We start from the raw sequence: 16,257 nt of genomic DNA, 5'->3' as shown, positions 1-16,257 counted from the left end.
AAGAGGACCTTGCAGATGGTAATGGGGAAGTCAGGGAGTTGCCTCCCGGCCCCCACTCTGGGTGCCACCCGGACAGTCCCAGAGACAGGAGCAGGACTCTCCAAGTGCAGAAGCATGTCCCTGGGAAGTGCCTTTCATCCATCTCCTCCTTACCTGATCTTTCCTCTCCTCTGGATTTATAGGCCAGAATAAAATGTTCATTGTGTAGAGCAAAAAAAGGAACCGCCACAAGCCCTCTGGCAGGAAGCATCTTCTGGGGATTTATTCCTAACACTGTCATTAACCACCCCCAGCTCAGGCCCCGGGCCAGCATCCTCCCAACACCAGACAACTGACAAAGGCTGTCTGCTTGGATAAATGAGGGTCCAACCCAACTGCTTTTGTCAGAGCTCCTTCAATGCCCTGCCCCCTTCTCACCTGGGACAAATTCCTATGACCCTGGTTCCCAACAGGATAAGAAAAAGAAGAGCAAGGTCCTAAATGTGACTCCACCTGCCCTAGGGCTCAGCTCCACGGATCAGCCCAGAGAACATTTCCTATTTCATCTTGCTGCTTGGGTCTCACTTCCAAGGCCAGAAGTGACGGGTGAAAAAGGACTGGCCTGAGTGTTCCCCACCCTGGGCTCCTGCATCTCCCACTGTGCTCTCACACCTTGACCTTCCCTAGAGAGCACCAGCTCAAGCTCACTGGGGTTGACTGCATCCTGGTCTCGGGGGGCAGAGGGCGAGCCCGGGGACGGCTGGGAACTGTGCTGGGCTGGGGCTGTGCTGAGAGCCCAGTCAGCATCCTGCCATCCAGGGGGCCACTGTCTAACAGAGCTGACTTCACGTAACCCAGGAGTATGGTGTCCTAGATGAAAGGTCTTCTCTTTGCTGAAGGTGCCAGCAACTGGAGGGGCCCATCCTGAGCTAATGCGGAGCTAAAAAGCCTGTGTCAACATAGCTGAGAGACCAATAGGATAAAGAAATTGGTTTCTTCAGCAGTAAGGAGTAGCTTGGTTCTCTCTAGAACCACCCATCACCCTCCACACAACACACACAACAGGGCTTTTGGACCGCCCCCCACCGCCCCCTAGTGGCATGGTAGGCCCCACTCCAGAACCTCAAAAATCCCAATCCTTCCTGGGGCAAAATGTGAGTTGCCTCAGGCCACACTAGCTCAGTCCTGAGGTCTGGCTACCAGCCCATCCTGATGTATTGTGTTGGAGACCAATTTCTCTGAGGCCAGGGCCCCGCCTTGTTCTCATCAGCACTCCTGAAAAGTAAAGCCTGCTCCAGAAGCCCCTGGCATCTCTGTCCCTCCTGTCCCTTTTCCAGACCACAAGCCTCTACCAGGCAGACCTGGCAGGGGCCTGCTCGCCTCGCAGCTCCAACATTCTGTCCCGTGGCCTGGCGTGTCTGGGACACCCTCCTCTGCCCTGGATAACTCACCACGCTGTTCACAGCTGCCCCGACTCAGCTCTGGCCCAGACTTTGCCAGCAACCAGGAAGGCAGGCAGGAGACCCAGACAGAGGACCTGCCTCCCTCCCTCTCCACCGCCTCCCCTCATAGCCCCCAGCTGCTTGTCTGAGTCAGGAGAGCGCAGCTTCTTGCCTGGTGACCAAGTGGTTTGGGGCAAGACTGCAGGGAGCATGTCCGTGACTGTGGGAGTTTATATGGACACCTGTGGGTGCTCGAACAGATGTCTCTAAGTTCTCAGAAGGGCAAGAGGTGTGCCAGCAATAACAAACGCTTCTGTGTGGCTCTTTTATTCTTCGCCATCTTTTCACATCTATGATCTCATTTGAACATAAAAACAAATCTGAGGGTAGGCAGCCCCACAATTATTATCCCCTTTTATGGATAAGGAAATTAGGGTTAGGACTAAGCAGCTTGAGGTTACACACAACTACAGTCTGGACCATAATTAGGCTCTTATATTTACCTGAAATTTACATGGAAAAGAGATTTATATTTCATAAGTCTCCATGTAGGTAAAATATATGAAGTATAGTTATCTAGAAAGTCTTTATCTATAACAAATATTTTTTATAATTAGTTGTATTTTTATATTTTATGTTGCACAAAGGTGGCCACTTCTGGTCTTCTGTTCACCACAAATCATAGCGTGGTAGAAAAACCAGGGGCTTTGGCGTGCAGGCAGCTCAGGGGGTTCAAGTCACAGTCTCCCATTGTGCAACTGTGGGCAAATAAATCTCTCTCTCTTAACCTCAAGTTTCCCCATCTGTACCATAGGGATAATTATGCCCATTCTATAATAGGGCTGTTGGGCAGCCTAGAGATACGGTCCATCATACCTGGCACGCTGGGCCAGGGATGCTCTTCTCCCATTCTCCACCCATCAGAACTCTTTCCATTCTTTAGCATCCAGTTCAAACTCTATCTCCTTGGTGAAACCTTCCTCTTCATCCTCTGGGCCCCGCCACCCACTGAGTCATCTGTTTTACAGTGTCTCATTCTGCCTAGAGTTCAGTGTTCATGTAACTGACTCGCCAACTTCCCCATGAAAAGACAATGTCTTGTTCATCCATTGTATCTCCCACCTGCTCTCCACACCCTGAGCATCAGTATTTAACAATACCTTTTTTTTTTTAAGATTTTATTTATTTGAGAGACAGAGGGAGCGAGGGAGGGAGCGTGAGTGGGGGGGGCAGACAGAAAGGGACAAGCAGACTCTGTGCTGAGCATGGAGCCCCACGCGGGGTTCTATGTCAAGACCCTGAGATCATGACCTGAGCTGAAACCAAGGGTCGGACCCTTAACCGACTGAGCCACCCAGGCACCCCAACAATACCTTTTGATAGCCTAACACAAAATTATACAGAACTAAAAGCCACCCAAGATCCCACTATCCAGAAAAAAAAAAAATAGATTAATATCACTGCTTACATGTCTCTACATTAACATGTGGATAGAAGCGTGGAGGAGGGCAGCATGCATGAAACAAGGATGGCTGGAATGCTTGATAAAATAGCTATTTTTTTATTTTTAAATTGTATTTTATTTCCATTCTACAGAAAAGTAAAATTTAAAAAAAGCTGGGCTTCTCATAAATGTTTCTCCACCAAAACAGATACTATTTCCTTAAAGATCCCTCCAAGTTTAAGAAAAGAATGAGTTGAAATGTTGGAGCCATGACTTTTTCTCTTTAGACAGTATGAGAGCGGGAAAGTTAGCACATAGGCATGCTCCCCGTCCTCCCCCAGCCATCCACTTCCCTCACTTTCTTGCTACTTCTCACATTCAATTCCTTAGCCTTCCTGCCAACCCTTGCTTCACGTCTCTCTATTTGACTGGATTAAGGGCTCACCACACTCTCTTTCTCTAAACTAAATAAATAAATAATCTTTAAAAAAAAAAAAAAAGGAAGGGGCTCACAAAATGACCCTTAACCATGCCTTCCTAAGTGTACTTTGGATTCATCCTTTTCATCGGCAAGTAGGTTTTCCCAAAAAGTGCTCCTCTGTGCCATATTCCCTGAGTTCTTGCACACATGAGAACTGGCCACCTGCCTTATCCTGGTGTAGTGAGTTACTTCAATGCAGAAGTCTTCAGTCACACTGCCTTTCCCTCAGAGTGCTGTGAATATTTCTTCTCCATGTTCTCAAGTTTTCTCCTGTTGCTGATCAAGCCTGAGGCCAACAGGACTTTTTGCTCTGCACAGAGACAAATGGCTTCCATATCCATTTTCCAAGGCCTTCCTGAAACCAGAGTTTTCAGAGGGGGCCCAGCCCCCCAGCTGGAGATGTTCTCCCAGCCGCCTTTACACTCAGGTGTGTCCACGTTTTGGTCAACAGACCGTGAGCAGAAGTGACATGTGTCTCTGCAGATGCCCCAATTACCGTTCTGAGAGATCGCCTCCGGAGGACTTTTAGATCTCTGATTTTCTCTGATTAACTTCCTTATCGTTCTCGGCATATACTGTGATTCTCCTCAAGACTTTCCTCTCGAACAATTTAGGTTTTTTAGTAACTTTTCCATAGTGATGTCTGTATCGTCATTTGTTTCCTTATTCTTTATTTCATTCCATAGTTTGATCGTCTTGTCTCTGAGCTCTCTATTGGTTGCTTTTCAAAAAACTTTATTTGAAGGCTTGAATGGATACTGTCTCTCCAACCCAAGAGCCAACTCCAAGCCAGAAATTAGCTTGGGAGATGCAGAGAATAGGCCAATGGGATCCCATTTTTCATTGGGAGAGACAGAATAATTTTACTCATAGGTCATCTGTGAGTCATCCACTTTCCTGATCCTACTCATTCTTAAAGGAACAGCCCAAGACCCACTTGTTCCAGACTCTTCCAGCCCAGACTGATTGCTCCTTCTCCAGTCCCCAAGGGTTTATTGGAACTAAACATTCACAGGTAATGCTTGGGCTACTAAATGAACCTGGAACTTTTGAGAAAGGGCATGGATCTTCCTCTCCCTTTTCATATATGGTTAGGCACATAAAGGTTTTCTTTGAAGACTTCTGGAGTACTGATTTTCTGAATGAAAAGGAGGGCATTAACTAGAACCAATACTCAGAGGAAGCCTTCAACACCAGCCCCACTAGTCCCAGTTTAAACTGTATGTTGGAAAACACTATGATGCAGGTGGAAGGAAGAAGATTCAGCAGGATATTATCCTTAAAAGATGAAAAGAGAAGGAACAAGCACCTTAGCCAGCAAGCCAGACCTTCCCAGCCTGTCTCTGCAGGCACTGTTGCGGGAGCTGATTAGGCCTACATTCAAGTATAAGCACCTCAATTTGTTCCCTAGCGCTGAACCTGCTTCAGCCTTTGATTCCTCACCTACTAAATGGGCATGATAATGGTACATATCCCACATAGGGAAGTTATGAAAATTATAGATAATGCAGGTAATGGTCCAGCCCCATCCCCACCACTTCCTGACCTACGCGCTCGTTTCCAGGAACACCAACCTGCTAGTGGTTCCCCCCACATGCAGTGAGCCATTTTTCACCCCACACTTTTGCTCCCTCAGCCCCTTCTCCTTCAAATGCCCTTTCCTTGGAGGCTAACAGCTCCTGCCCTCCAAGACCCAGCTTAGGTGTCACCTGCCCCAGAAAGCTTTCTCAAACTCACTACACCTTCTTCCCCACTTCATGACATTTATCACGCAGTATCGCAACTAACATCTGCATGCCCTCCTCCGACTGAAGAACAGAACTATGGGAATGTTGGGGTCTCTGTTCTAAAAATGCACATTGTACACAAGCTACAGTGGACATTCAAAGTTTGTTGAATGAATGAACAAAGCAAGGGCTCTAAGAGGAAGAGGGTGACACAGGAAGTCTGTGCCGCTGACCTCCAAAGCCCTGCTCGTTACACTGAATGCGTGTGTGCATGTTATCTACAACATGTGCCCTTTATGTAAATATTCCTAATGCCTTGCACAATGACTAGCACATAATAGGCACTCAATAAATATTTGAAGAGTAAATTAATGTAGAATAAACTCCAAAAGAGAAGAAACTGTTTGAGAGCCTAGAACCACAGGTGCAAGATAAGCCCATCACCATGCCTATACTGAGCTGCATTTACAAGCTAAAGGCATGTGAGGGAGCCGAGCAGTGGTAACCCCCAGTCTGTGGCCATACTCACCACCAGCGGGTTTATGCCCAGTCATAACCAGATAATGAGTCAGGTGGATATCCCAGCTTTAAAGGACAAGCAAAAAGTTTTTTAAAAGGGTAAACCAGGCTTGACACAAACTCTTACCAAAAAGGGGAATGAGCAAATGCTATCCACACATGACTCTCCCATGAATTCTTTCCTTCATATGTTCTCAGGGGAAAGATAGAAAGCTTCCATCGGCCCCTCTAGGGAGAAATTCAGCCAAGCCCCCAGTGAAACTAGGAATGAACCACTGTCTCAGACTCAAAGGACTTAGAATTATTAGCAGTGGAAAAACCTGTAATGTGGGCGCCTGGGTGGCTCAGTTGGTTAAGCGACTGCCTTCGGCTCAGGTCATGATCCTGGAGTCCCGGGATTGAGTCCCGCATCGGGCTCCGGGCTCAGCAGGGAGTCTGCTTCTCCCTCTCCCGCTCCCCCCTCTTGTGCTCTCTCTCTCTCATTTCTCAAATAAATAAATAAAATCTTTAAAAAAAAGAAAAACCTGTAACGTAACACAGAGAAAAAGCTACCCCATACCAGCCTCTGTCCTTAGCAGCAGTGGAATTTTGGGTGAGTCTATATCCCTCTCCGAAGCTCAGTTTTCTCATCTGCAAAATGGAGCTAATGATACCAAGACACGGAGTGTCGCTATGAGGACTGGATAAGAAAACATACACAGTGCTTCATCAGGGCCAGGAGCCCAGCAAAAGCCCAGAACATGGTAAACTTGCTACTTTGCCCTCACCAAGACTCGACTAACACTTAAGTCCAAGAGGCTCTTCCTCATCCTCAGGAAAGAAAGGGACAAGCATTAAATATGGTGGGTGCTGTCAACTCTAGCCCAGAGGACCTTCAAGAGGTTGCAAAGGGTAGAGTGTTGCTAAAATTAAAGCTGAATGACATCTCACCACTGTGCTAGGGAAACCAGGAGATGGATGCAGATTTAGAAAGACTGTAATGAAAAAAAATTTACAATCATCCTCCTGGGACATGTAGTTCTTTTCTGGTTGCCAGATTTCCTGGTCATCTAAAGTGTATGTGATATATTTATTACTGTGGAAATAATTTATAACTATAAAGTCAAGTAGGCTGAAGCCAAGGACAGAACGGGAGGAGGGTTGCCAAGATCCAGGGGAAACAATGGTTAAGCCTCCTTTGAAAGTATCCATTTTTTTTTCCACCTTTACAAAGCAGGTGAGAGCTGCTCTGGTTACATCCCCCATAATGTGCCCCAACCCCGCAGCCCTACTTTGCCTCGTTCTGCTGCCTGCCCCACGGTCATAGACTCTCAAAGTCAGAAGGGGCCTTCTTTTTTTTTTTTTTTTTTAAAGATTTTATTTATTTATTTGACAGAGAGAGACACAGCGAGAGCGGGAACACAAGCAGGGGGAGTGGGAGAGGGAGAAGCAGGCTTCCCGCCGAGCAGGGAGCCCGATGCGGGGCTCGATCCCAGGACCCTGGGATCATGACCTGAGCCGAAGGCAGACGCTTAACAACTGAACCACCCAGGCGCCCCTGGAAGGGGCCTTCTTCGCAGGCATTTGGGTCAACCGGGTCTGCAAGGCAGGAATCTTCTGATGGCAGACAAGTTCACGTGCAACGTTTGCGTGAATGCTCCCCCCAACAGGGAGTTCGCTGCCCTGTGACATAGCTCGTTCCACGACTGGACAGCTCTGATGAGTAAGCTGTTCCTTATCTGCCATGCCACCACGTCTTCCCCAACCCGTGCTGGTTCTCCCCTCCAAAGCAACCACCAGGGGGTTTCTGGACCTCTCTCCACGTGAAGAAGGTGCCTCTTCTTATTTCCTACAGGCTAGAAAGCCCAGTTTCCGCATTCATCCCACTTCCAATAGGGTGGCCTAAGATTCCGTCTTCCAAGTAGCCCATCTCTGGGTGTGCTGCATTTTACCATGATCTGTATGGGAGCCAGGGAAACAGAACACTCCAGATGGGTCTGATCAGGCAGAGCCGAGTAGCACTGGGGTACTCCCTCCTCCAGGCCTGATATCAAATACTCCTCTCCTTCCTTTCCCCCTCCTCCATCACTCTCCCTCCACTTCCAGGCTTCCCCCTGGGTCTCTCCTCAGGGCCCTGGGAACAGAAACAAACTTGGCAGTGCCGGGGACAGTGCAAGGAGGAGGAGAAGGTGATGACGCAGCTCAGTGTCTTGCCCTCGCAGCCTCGGGCACGCAAGCAGGCAGGCTTCTCCAAAAATAACCCCGTCCAAACAGTCAGCCTCTTAGTAATTTCCCAGGAGTCCTTCGTTTCAGCTTCCCAGGGTGTGGTCCTCAGTGTCCCTGTGCCCATCTGTTCCCTCGCCACCCTTCCCAGAGCTTAATGGGTTGGCTTAAACTGACACAACCATTGTTCCATATGTCAAGGTCTAAATACACTTCAAAATATATTTTTATGGAACATTTTTATGGTTAAGTAAACATCATCGTATGGAGTGTAATGCAGCTATGAGAAAAATATCTGTATACACTGATAGGGAAAGAGCTCCAATACGTACAGTAAAGTGAAAAAGGCAGGTTTGTAAAGCGGCAGTTATAATGGAATTTACTGAGTTTTTTTTTTTTTTAAGACTTTCATTTATCTATTTGAGAGAGAGAGAGAAATCATGCGTGAGAGAGGGAGCACAAGTGGGGGAGCGGCAGGCAGAGGGAGAGGGAGAAGCAGGCTCCCCGCTGAGGGAGAAACTGTTCAAGTTGTTGGAAGTTACAAGAGCAGGACTAGAACCCAAGGTCACATGTAAGACCCTTGCCCCTTCATCTTATACTTTAAACTTTTTCTAAAATAAAAAAATTACATAAAAATGGCTGGAGTTCGAGGGCACCTGGGTGGCTCAGTCGGTTAAGCATCCGACTCTTGGTTTCCGCACAGGTCATGATCTCAGGGTTATGAATGGAGACCTGTGTCAGGCTCCGTGCTAGGTGTGGAGACTGCTTAAGATTCTCTCTCTCCCTCTCCCCCTCCACCCTCACGTGCCTGCGGTCTCTCTCTCTTAAAAAAAAAAAAAAAAAATGGCCGGAGTTTGAACACTTGAGGCAGGTCGGGCTAGGGGAAAGATGCTGGAGGCTCCTTCCTCTACAGGCCCTCACTGAAATATCACTGGAGTGATCAGATCCCATGGGCCACGTGACCTGGGACGTGGGGAGCAGCTGATATGGGTGATAAATGAAGGACGCAGCTTTAATGCTGACGTAGACCATGACATGTGTATCTGAGAAGGTTAAGCAAGAAAGGCAAGAGATAACTGCACATACAGCATGTTCTCAACCATTTAATATTTTTTTTAAAGATTTTATTTATTTATTTGAGAGAGAGAATGAGATAGAGAGAGCATGAGAGGGGGGAGGGTCAGAGGGAGAAGCAGACTCCCCGCTGAGCAGGGAGCCCGATGCGGGACTCGATCCCGGGACTCCAGGATCATGACCTGAGCCGAAGGCAGTTGCTTAACCAACTGAGCCACCCAGGCGCCCCATGTACTCAACCATTTAGAGAAAACAAATCCATTGAAAAGAAAAAAAAAAAAAAAAACAGTGGGAAAATTGCCAGATGTTAACAGTGGTTACCTTTGAATGATGGAATATTTTTCTGTTTCTCTATACTTTTTTGTACTTTCCAAATTGTCCTCAATGGGCGTACTTGATTTTTATAATCAGAACAATAAATAAAATTTATTTTTATTTTTTTTAAGATTTTATTTATTTATTCATGAGAGACAGAGAGAGAGAGGGAGAAAGAGAGAGGGAGGCAGAGGGAGAAGCAGGCTCCCCAAGGGGCAGGGAGCCCAATGCGGGACTCGATCCCAGGACTCTGGGATCATGACCTGAGCCGAAGACAGACGCTTAACCATCTGAGCCACCCAGATGCCCTGAATAAATAAAATTTAAATCACCAAATGGATTCCAAAGGCTACCCTGAACCCTACCCATTACCCTAGTAATGACTTTGAAACTGCATTGCTTACAATGCTCCTGTTACAGATAAGACTATAAAAAGTCCAGCTATTGACACCAGAATGCTATCACGTCATTTCAGTATACATGCATACAAACAAGAATAAGGTGTTTTTCCCCAACTCAGTTTTTGGTTTGACTCATAACCCACCCCCACCCCCCCGCAGGTCAATATTGAGATAAATTAAATCTATTTTCTGTGGGTTTCTGAGGACAATTTCTTAAGGGAGATCCAAATGTGTTCTGAGCAAGGGTGATAGGGCAAAGAACGGATCTGCTTCTTTGTTACTCCAGGTCAGCATAGGACCCCACCCCAAGCCTGCCTGCTGGTCAGTAAATATGGAATGAATAGAATGGGATCACTTTAGACTGCATAACTTGGGCATGAATGTTATAGTTTCGCTTTTTATTTGTTTTGTACTAGGTTTTTTTACCTTAGAATCACACGTACTTCACAACTTTACAATTTGGCAGACGTTCACACTTCTTTGCTCACTAGATAGGGTCTCCTAATTTGAGCAGAGGGCTTATCCTCTGCGGTTACTCTCCCACCAACGTTCTCTACCACTTAAAAAGCTGGTGAGTACCCAAGCCTGCCAAGAGCTCTGAGCAATCATAAGCCTGTGTCACGTGACTTGATACCCAAAACAAGTCCAGGAGACACATACCCATTCTTCCCCTCACGTTATACAATCCTATCCTCAAGGAACCCAGGAGAGAAGGGTTGACTCAACCCCACTCTTCTGATTCCAAGGCCTAAGCATCTTCCATCCCACTAGTACAGCCTGTGCAGAGACTGGGCAGGAAGGACTTTCACTGTACAGGGAGGAAACTACAGCCCGGGAAGATAAGTAGCACAAAAAGCTAAGTGGGGTCTCTGTCTTCCGACTTCTTGCTGCCTTTTGCTATACGAGGATACTCAAAGCAGCTCCCTACCGGGCAAGCAAGCAATAGACTGGGGAACATGCAGGAGGCCAGGACAAGGGGAAAGTAAACCATTTAGTAAATACTAAGGAAAACTGATCCCTGATGATGACTGTTAATACTCCTTACCATAGCGACCATTGGGATCCATGGCTTTGTTTAATAACCGACACCTATTTAAATCCCTAAGGAATTCATTCTCTGACTTAAAGGGTGTTGTTATAACAACCATCATAACTCTGACTTTACTCTGGGGTACCAATAACAACTCTTTTACACAAAAAGAGACACTAAAAGCAGATACCTGGCTGCATGTCTCTGGGCCTCAGTTTTCCCATCTGGAAAAGAAAAGGGTCTGGCCAGGGGATTTCAGAAGTTCCTTATAAGGCGAGCATCCTGATAAAACTTTACTCAAGTGCCCTGTGGGAATACCACAAAAATGAAACCCTCTAGAACCCCTAGGAAAAGAAACAAGTGTAGCCAGGAGGTAAAAGGGACAGGACAAAACAGCACACTAGCTTTGGGGAAACCCAGACCTGAAGTGTTTTTTTGGTTTTCCAACTTTTCCTCTGCCAAACATAAAAATAGGCAGCTGCTTCCGTGGAACTCTCAAAAAGAATTTAATTAAATAAAATCAATGAAAACAATGCTTTGCTCTCCCACAAGTGGCTCAGGAGTAGCCCGCTTAGAGACACTCTCTTCCCTGCGGAGCCAATGTCAACAGCCCAATGCTTGGGCCCAAACAAAGGCCTCCTGGCATAGGGATGAGAGGCAAAACATCTAAGTCCCCACAGTTGGCCCTATTCCAGTCTGAGGGGAAAAGGGCAGCAAAGAGAGAAAAATAACTAAGCTTATGAAAGACTAGGAGAAGAGTCAAGAACGACTAAATCTGTCTTTTCTTAAATGATAATAAAGAGCTTTTGAAAGGGATAATGTAAGGGTGCAGCCTTCAATCTGAATTACTTTCTTTGTTTAACTCCGTTCTGCCTATGGTCACAGACTTTTACACCAACCCCAGAATCCTGGTTTCGCCTCTGGTTGCTGGCAAGGCCTGGAGGCCGCGTGGGCGTTGGGAGACCCGGACTCAAATCCTCTCTCTTTCCGATGTCACTTGGTTTCAACTCGGGGAAGTGGCTGCACCTTCCAGGTCTCCATTTCCAGCTTGTAAAATAAGAGGGTTCACGAGATCCCCTCTGGATCCTCAGCAGCAGAGGTGTAGGGCTGAAGGCCCTCCAGTTCTCCCCAGGGACAGGTTTAATTTCCAGAGGTCCTGGCGGCCGGATGGCAGGGCAAGCACCTGGCCGCGGTGCCTCGGCTCCTGCCCACGCCAGCCGCCCACTCCCACGACCTGAGGGGCTTGCTTCTGCACCAACACCATCACCTGTGAGACCGATTCACCCTCCCACCCACGTCACCACTGCCGGAACAGGCCTGATTAACTAAAATCCGCCAAGCTGAGCAGAGCATATGTAAGCAAAGAAAAAGCAAAACAAACAAGAGCCCTCTCCTCGCTGGACCTCAGAATTTCTCTCAAACTGACAGAACTGAAGATCCGAGCGACCCTTCCCCAGAACCAGAGGCCTCAGCTAGCCTTGCGTGTAAAAATACATAACAAGCCCCAAGCCAAAAGGGGCCAATGATCCCCGGGCTGGCTAGACGCAAGGAAAGGACCTACAAGGCAAAGCGCAAGCAAAAGGCCAAGAAGACCGAGAGCGCGCCGGGCGCTGTTTAAATTGGACCGTTCTTTCTGCAGGCTGGGGAGGCGCTCGCCATCTCCCAGCAGGGCCAGTCTCCAGAGTGCAGGGACAATGGTGCGCTAGGCACGGTCTTTTTTTTTTTTTTTTTTGGAGGGGAACCCATGGACCCTTAATTCAAACCCGGGTCTTTAAGACGTGCGGTGGAAGTGAGAGGCTGTCCTGGTCGCATCAAGTAATGCACCACAGCCGGGGACAGGCTCTTGGCCTGGGGTAAGCTTTGTAACTGCTTTTGAGTTTCGTTTCCCCCTTTTATAGTCTGGCAGTTTGGTCTGACGGCCAAGTGGTACCTTTTCAGTGTCTCCGTCGTCCTCTCCGGCCAGAGGCGCCCCGAGCGCCGCTCCCTCCCCCGCGGCTTGAGACAATGGCCGGGTTCCGCCGGGCGGCCCTGGCAGGGCCAGCCAGGCGCCGGGATCCCGCGGCGGAGCGCACGTGCGTTTGTTATGGTGCCTGAGCCCCCACCCCCGCCGCAGGCCTCAGTTTCTCGGTCCGCAAATGCAGCTGCCGGAATACGCGGGACCCCGGAGTCTGCGAGGCGTCCCACACCTCACCGACGGGGCGGTGGGGAAAGCGGGGCGCACGTGGGTTTGTTGTGGGTCCGCAGGCTCGCGGAGCCCGGGGGAAGCCAGGGCGGTCCCTGGGCCGGGACAAGCACAGCGACACCCCGACCCCAATGGTGGCCGGCCCGCGGGCGAGACGGCTGAGGCGGCGCAGGGCACCGGCGCCGCGCGCCCCGCCGCCCCGCTCGCCCTCCCGCGCCCCTTCGCACGCCTCCGCCCGGGCCCCGGGCCGCGCCGCCGCCCCGCGCACCCCTACTCACTCGCTGCGCGCCCGGCCGCCCGGACTGCGGCTCCGCCCGCTCCGCGCCCCCGCCGGCCGGCAGCCGCTCCCTTTGTTAGCGCCGGGCAGTGCCCTAGGCGTCTTCCCCAGCCCGGCCCTGCCCTGCGCTCCCCGCCCCCAGGTGCCGCCCGACTCCGCTCCCCGCAGCCGCGGGGAGCCCGGCGCCAGGTCCCGGCAGGAGGGTCTGCTGGGGACGGGTGGGGGACCGGGGCCGAGGGGTGGAGGGGACGGTGAAGGAGGGGAGAAGAGCGCGGCAGAGGGGCGGGGGAAGCGACGGCCTCCGTTATGCAAATAGTCGGGCCGACGGGGTGGGTCCCCGGTCACACGGCGCCCCAAACCCACTAGCGTGGCCCTCCGGGGGTCGCTAGTAAGCGGGCCTCCGGACGAGCGGTGCCCGGTGAGCGCACTGCGTGATGCTGGGCCCCTGCCTCCGGCTGAGGAGGCCGGACGCAGGAACAGGGGGAGGGGCGAGGCGGCTGGGCCGCGACCCCCAAATGCTGGCTCACCTCCCCACTCCGTAGGTCCCGGAGGGTTCAATCCCACACTCTCTCGGGCTTTTCAAGCGGGAACTATAAATCCTGGCTCAGCCACCGACTGACTGCGTGACCCTGAGCAAGTCACTTAACCTCTCTTAACTATTCTTATGTAGAATATGAAAACACAAAATCTCTTTCCCGGGGTTTGACAAGAACCTCCCGACATCAGGCCTGGCAGGCACTAGGTGCTTTGGAACGCCACAAATACAAAAGGGGCACGTGGCCCCAGCTGTCTGCAGGCTGGGGAGGGGAGGCCTCAGGTAGGGTGGTGAAGGAGCGAGGTTCGTTCCTTTCACTGAGGCTGATCTGGGGCTTCTTAGGAGGTGGCGGCAAGAAGAAACCGCAGATTGAGCAAGAATCACTGCATACTAACCATCCCTTGGTGGCCCAAGGGCCACTTAGACAGAAAACCGCCCTACAGGAAGGCCAGAAGCAGCCTTGGGCCGCCACCCCAGTTCCCCGAGACAGGATGTGACTACCAATGGCAGGAATCATCGACCGAATGTATTTTGAGCATGCACTTGGCACCAGGCTCTGTGTTTGGAGGAAGGGCAGAGTGGAAGGTAGTCTGGGTCCTCTGGGGACACAACGTGGGGGGAACACTACCAGTGCTTGAAGCCCAGACACAGAACTCTCTCCAAATCTAGGTGACCACTCCCCATCACAACTTGAGAAAGGGGAGCTCACATCCTCATCTCAACTCCATCGCCCTTCTTCCAGATATTGCTTCCTCCCTTCCCAGATCCTGGACCCCTCCTGCTATGCTGCTGGCCCTTCCCAGCTCCTGAGGTAGCATTACTGCTCAGTACAAAGAGCTCCAGTTGGATGAGGTGCCAAGCAGAGTGAATTCCAATCTCTGTGACCAACTAGCTGTGTATTGGTTTGAGTTCCTCAACATCTCTGAGTCTCTTTGAACCTCTTTCCTCTTCTGTAGGGTGGAGATACTAAGGACAGCGTTGTTTTCAGGATTATGTGAAACAATCTCTATGAAGCCTTCAGCTCGGTATCTGGCATATAGAAGGTTCTCGTAACAGTAAAATGTGTTACTGGCGAGTGGAAGTAGACAAACTCATAAGACTCTTTCTGGGAGGATGCCATATTGAAGATTTCGACTTTATTCTCGGAAAATTGGAAACTCTTAAAAGATTTTATGCAGGGGCATGGCATACATCCTTGTGTTTTATACTGATTTTTCTGACAGCTTACTGGAAAATGGATGGCAGGAGCAGCGACTACGAGCATAGAGCATAGAGACCAGCTTGCAAGCTGCCATCCGGGGAGATATAATAGGAGCTGAGGCAATGACAGCAGGAATGAAAAAAAGATATGCAAATAATACCTACGATTTGGGGAGCAAAAGCGCTTTGCCTTACTATATTGTCTGTCCTGGTCAAAAGATACATGATGGCCTTAACCTCATTGTCTGGATGAGAAAGTTGAAGTCACCAAGAAAAATGGAAGAGCTAGAATTTGAACCCTCTTCCACATAAATGGAGAGCCTTAATCATTTCCTTCCTCAGTATCACTTTTGTTGTCAACACTACTTAAGAACCAACAACAAGGGGGCAGTTGGCTGGCTCAGTCAAAAGAGCATGCGACTCTTGATCTGGGGGTGATGAGTCAGAGCCCCACAGCTATAAAGATTACTAAAAATAAATACATAAACTTAAAAAAAAAAAAATGAAGAACAAGAAACAGAGGAGAGGCTTTTCTAGAAGGTTCTCCAGTCCCTGTTCCACAGTACTCTTTACAAGGAGAACTACAGCCAAATTATGGAGAAAACAAAGGAAGAGGCTCGCTCTGGGTTCCTACCAGACCCTGATGAGCTGAGATGACATGAAACGCCCAAGAAGTTCCTGGGGCTATGAGGAAGATGAGTGGGCAGGTAGGGAAGATGCCCCTGGAAGATGTCCAGGGTGGGAGCAGCTGTGGAGCCCTTCCATTTTGGGGCCACTCCCTCCAGGTTGCAGTTGAGGCCTTCTGACCTGTGAGAGGCAGGAGGTAGATGGTCCTGTCCTTCCCAGCCTGTCAAGGAGGCTTCCCCACGCATTGTTTCTGGGGCCCCTGCCTTGACAGGCTGTTTTTCATTGAAGTACAGATAACTAATTTCCCTCTGGACACTATCTCCCCATGAACTCATCCTCTGCTCATGAATAATATTTTAGGTAATGCCTTTCTTGGTCATCATTTTAGGCAGTTTACTGGCTAATACAAATAATGCCCTACTTTATAACATTCATTTGCAACAATCCACTCACAGTATTTTCATAGCACTCTTGAATTGGGGGTGGTGCTATTACACAGTCTTGTAGGGAATAAAGAAAACACAGGCAGTTGAAAATATCCTCCCAGGGGCACCTGGCTGGCTCAGTTGGTTAAGCGACTGCCTTCAGCTCAGGTCATGATCCTGGAGTCCTGGGATTGAGTCCCACGTCGGGCTCCTGGCTCAGCGGGGAGCCTGCTTCTCCCTCTGACCCTATCCCCTCTCATGCTGTTCCTCTCTCTCTCTCTCTCTCAAATAAATAAATAAATAAAATCTTTAAAAAAGAAAAGAAAAGAAAATATCCTCCCAAACCCTCCTTCCTCATCCCCCTCTAGATGCTCACGTAGAGCATTTGACGGCCCCT

At 49.4% G+C, this 16,257-nt stretch overlaps 1 protein-coding gene across 5 annotated transcripts in view; it reads right to left on the bottom strand.

The window, feature by feature from the left end:
- Positions 1-13,296, bottom strand: part of ST6GAL1 (ST6 beta-galactoside alpha-2,6-sialyltransferase 1) — a 119,042-nt gene extending 105,746 nt beyond the window's left edge. The window contains exon 1 of one of the 5 annotated variants that reach the window (XM_034999797.1): positions 13,075-13,296. The gene's annotated coding sequence lies outside the window, so the exon portion shown is untranslated. Of the gene's footprint in view, positions 1-12,544; positions 12,891-13,074 lie in introns of those variants that run through there. The other 4 variants (XM_034999795.1, XM_034999792.1, XM_034999796.1 and 1 more) reach the window with 4 other exon arrangements.
- Positions 13,297-16,257: the final 2,961 nt, after the last annotated feature.

Source organism: Mirounga leonina, unplaced genomic scaffold (genome assembly GCF_011800145.1).
Source record: "Mirounga leonina isolate KUSES-001 unplaced genomic scaffold, KU_Mleo_1.0 Mir_115, whole genome shotgun sequence".
Lineage (NCBI taxonomy): Eukaryota > Metazoa > Chordata > Mammalia > Carnivora > Phocidae > Mirounga > Mirounga leonina.
The sequence above is the reverse complement of the archived record's forward strand: the minus strand, read 5'-3'. Positions and strand labels throughout refer to the sequence as shown.